Raw genomic sequence first — 4,180 nt, forward strand, 5'->3', positions numbered from 1 at the left:
TTGCGCATCCTGGGACTCAGTTCTCGGGTGGTGGCACCAGCTCGTATGTTCCGTCAGCAAGTGATGTCACTTCTATATGAATGCAGAATGCTTAAAGTTACTTGGTGACACAATTTCAATTCTTTCCTCCGTGATAAAATTGCAGTCGAATGATTATGCACTTTAGTGATGAATTTGTCTAACTCATTTTTAATGGGCAATCATTTATAGAGTAGTTCTAAAATCAATTTAACTTCATAAAGTGAGCTGGGTGGGTTGTTTTGAATCTAAGTCAATAATCATGAGTATTCTTGATAAATTCATTTCCTAATCTAGGATGTGTATCTTGTATTGGAGATTTAACACAGTGCATGAAACTTAAGAATGAACTTGCAGTAAATTTCAGCTAAAAACAATAAAGAACCTAGGCATGAAAAATAACTTAAACAGGTTATTCTAATAAAAAGATTGAATTACTCAGAGCAATGTACAATAGTTCTGGTGCTCACAATTTTACAGTAGGTTCTAAACATTCTAGACATCTTACTGTAAATTTATTAGAATTTTCCTATGCAAGCACCAGAAGAAATAATTTATACAAACTTAAGCTCTAGTTTTCAAGATTAAATTCTACAGAGACTTCCATGGGGTTTCCGAGTCTCAAAAATTTTCCATAGCCTTTCATAACAACAAGTATGTACTAATAAAAATATCAGCAATTATCACCAACAGAAAATTTAATATTATATTTACTTAGATTAATACATGAATAAATAATCAAGCTAGTTTCTAATAAGAATTAAATCTCAAACTTTTCATGTAGTATCTACATACTCATAATATAACTCTGCACAAGTTTCATAAGCAAATACATAGTATAACAACCAAAGGAAAATAAACATTCTAGATCTAGGATAAACATGAGCTAAATGTATCTCTGGTTTTACCAAGAATCTAGCTGTCAGACTTTGCATGCAGGTTCATATACTCAATATTAGATACTGGTAAAAGTTTCAGAATTTTCCAGTTAATAAAACTATTTAACATGATATAGTGTCATTTGTCCTAGATTAAATCACATATATACCTAGACAGTTGCAAATATCAGCAAACTTGCGTATTACTGTTCCTTTAGTACTCTTAGATCATAGAAAAAGTTTCATCTAAAGTTCTGCAATAAAACATCCAGAAATAAAATGTAAAGTTCTACCCTAGATCCAACAAGAATCATAGTTTCATCTAGTTAAAGTGACTTTCTGGTTCTCAAAATTTTACACAAAGATAGACATAGTATAAAGTATCTACCAGCCAAAAATCTCCTACAGTTGATGAGTAGAACTCCTAGAACAAATATAGTCCTTTTATTCAAGATTCAAACGTCGTGCTCAAACTATTCAGATTCAGTCCATGGCCAGGTTGATAAAGTTGTAAAGTTCATTTCATCCATTCCAGAACAGTTGGATTTGCATTTTACCAATTTTTCTACGAATTGATATCAATTTTCAAAGTTCATTGCTAAACATGTTTGAGTTCTAGTTCATTTTTCATTTTAACCCCTGGAAACTTGTAATGGGGTCCCTAAAAAGAATTCAGTTCTCACAATGGGGTCCCTGACCGTGGGTACTCGGTGGGTCCCAGCCGGATTTCGGTGAGGTCCGGCACCGGTGGCGAGGGCAAAGGGGTGGAAAAGCATCAGGAGGTCCCTACGCACCTTTTGGTGGATCGGTGTGTGTCGGTGTTTACCGCCAAATCTGCTCAGGGATACCCTTAACAGTAGGGTTTGTAGGTAGGGATCGACTGCTCTAGAACTCGATGGTACAAGGAACACAAAGATTTAGACAGGTTCGGGCCGCGAGTTTGCGTAATACCCTACGTCCTGTGTGGTTTGTATTGCCTTAGGTGTTGATGTGTTTCAAGGGGGTCCCTGTCCGCCCTTATATATCCGGGGGGACAGGGTTACATGGAAAGTCCTAGCTGAGTACAGTTGGAGTTCTACTACAACACAATCGGGTAGTTTCCTTCGTACTGCAGCTAGTTTTATGCCTATTCGGGTAGTTACAAAAGAGGTAAGGTACATCCATGAGCTATCCCTTACTCTAGAACATTCTATGTCTATAAGCAGTCCCGCTGTCCCGGGTCTGACAAGCCCCGAGCTCTTCGTAGCCGAGTCCTACAGGCGTCGAGTACTTGGCTGGGCGTCTTCGAGTACTTCAAGTAGTCAGAACATCCTTCTAGTTGCTTCTGGTCCTTCCTTCAGATACGTCGAGTAGTCCTTTAAGTACTTCCGTTTGCTTCGAGGCTGTGAGGTGCTCAAGCCCTGAAATCTTGATCATATATGGTGCGTGAAGTACTCGCGCTCCATATGGAGTAGCCCCCGAGCCTTAGGTTGAATCGCAGAATCAGGCTGAGGGTCACTTCAGACTATTTTCCAAAAAAATTGAAAAATAAATCTCTGATGCCTATATCCAGCAGTCCCTGAGCCTTAAATCAAAATTCCTTTTGCTGCGAGTAGCCCCCAAGCGTAGATTTGGAATTAAGGATTTAAGTCGTGGCATCAGATTTTATCCTTCAGATTATTTGCAGGATTCATCAGATCCGGAATCCGAAAAGACCTCTTTTTTGGGTAAAATCCCAAAAAAATGATACAATTGAATTTGCCATATTGATTGCACCCGAAATAATTTCAGGAATAAAACCTGGGATGTACGGCTCTTTATTCAGTGCTCACATGAGACATTACTGTTTGGAGAATCTACATTATTGCAACTTTGACTGCGTCCGTGAATGCTGCCATGAATGTGTCCGTGAAACGTGTACTGTTGATTCACGGGTTCTCCTTTAGCAAATCTCCTTGTGGCTATAAAAGACAGGGGAGAGGCTTTTGCCAGAAGCACCAAAGTGTAGCGACCATGGCTTTTCCTTGGTGTTCTTGTTCTCGCCCTCCTAAATTTTACACAGTTCGTTCCAACAAAAGATGCTAGAAGAGAACTTGCGAGTGGCAAGAGAAATCTCTGCTGCCTCCTCCTGCATCTCTAGAGCTCTCATCGGATCCATGCTGGACATCATGTCCTTGCATCTTCCAATGAGGCAGATTTGGGGTCGTTGGGTTGGGTCTTGTTGTGTCACATCCTTGGGGTTGCCTATTTCTGAGTTCCCAAGAATTGACATCTCTGGCGAGGAAGCTTGATCTTGCCATAAAGTGTTCAGGGAGAAGGAGAAATTTCTCTGCAAGATGCTACAAGAGGACTTATGAGGTGATTACTGTAATTTGTCTCCATACTCTTTTAGCTTATCTCCCTGAATACAAGTATCTTTATTCCCAAAATGGGAATAACAAGTTTGTACTTTGTCACGACCTCGGGCCGATCTAGCTACAGCATGCTTCTCAGAAATCCTAGAAGTGTGCACGCAGACCCGAGTCATTTGTAAAGTTATGTAAAAAGTACTCGAGTTGTACTGTCGAGTAGTTGTACTATGTCGAGTACTTATCCTTGTTTTGGAATGTAATCCCAGTTAAGGAAAAGAGTGTCAAGTAGTCGACTAGGGATGTGAGTGTTTTCTTTTCCAGAATGTAATCTCAGAAAAAGGAATGTCTCTTTTAAATCCCATTATTTCTGTGATTTGCAACAGACTGTTGGCCTGTTGGGTGTTTTTGCCATGTTGCCACCGCCATTATAAAATGAAGCGGTAACTTAGGTTTTACCCCACCGGCCGCCACTTGTTTTTACTACTTTAGATCTGTCTTTCTGCTCTCGAGCTCCCAGATCCAAAGTTCTTGCTTCATTTTGCTCCCCACTTTCGCCCTAGGGTTTCCGCCAGTGTATGCGCGTGAAGCGATCCGTAGATTTACGGATGGCCCCCAAGAAAGCGACCAAGGGGAAGGGTGTGGCTGCAGAGCCAACCCGTGATGAGGGTTGGAACACAAGTAAGTGTTCTCAATCTAACTTAGATTCTTTGGTATCGCAGGGTCTTTTAATTCCCAAATCTGTTATCCAATGGCATCCTGCCTTGGGTTCAGATCATCCGTATGAAAATACGGGGGAAATCGTTGCTTTCACCTCATACTTGGAACGAGGATTGGGGTTTCCTTGCTCTTCTTTCTTTTCTGGACTCCTGCGCTACTACAGGATCCAATTGCATCATCTGACCCCAAATTTCTTTGTGCATATTTTCATCTTCGTGCATTTATGCGAAGCTTTTC

The sequence above is a fragment of the Panicum virgatum genome, chromosome 9N (assembly GCF_016808335.1).
Source record: "Panicum virgatum strain AP13 chromosome 9N, P.virgatum_v5, whole genome shotgun sequence".
NCBI classification, from domain to species: Eukaryota; Viridiplantae; Streptophyta; class Magnoliopsida; order Poales; family Poaceae; genus Panicum; species Panicum virgatum.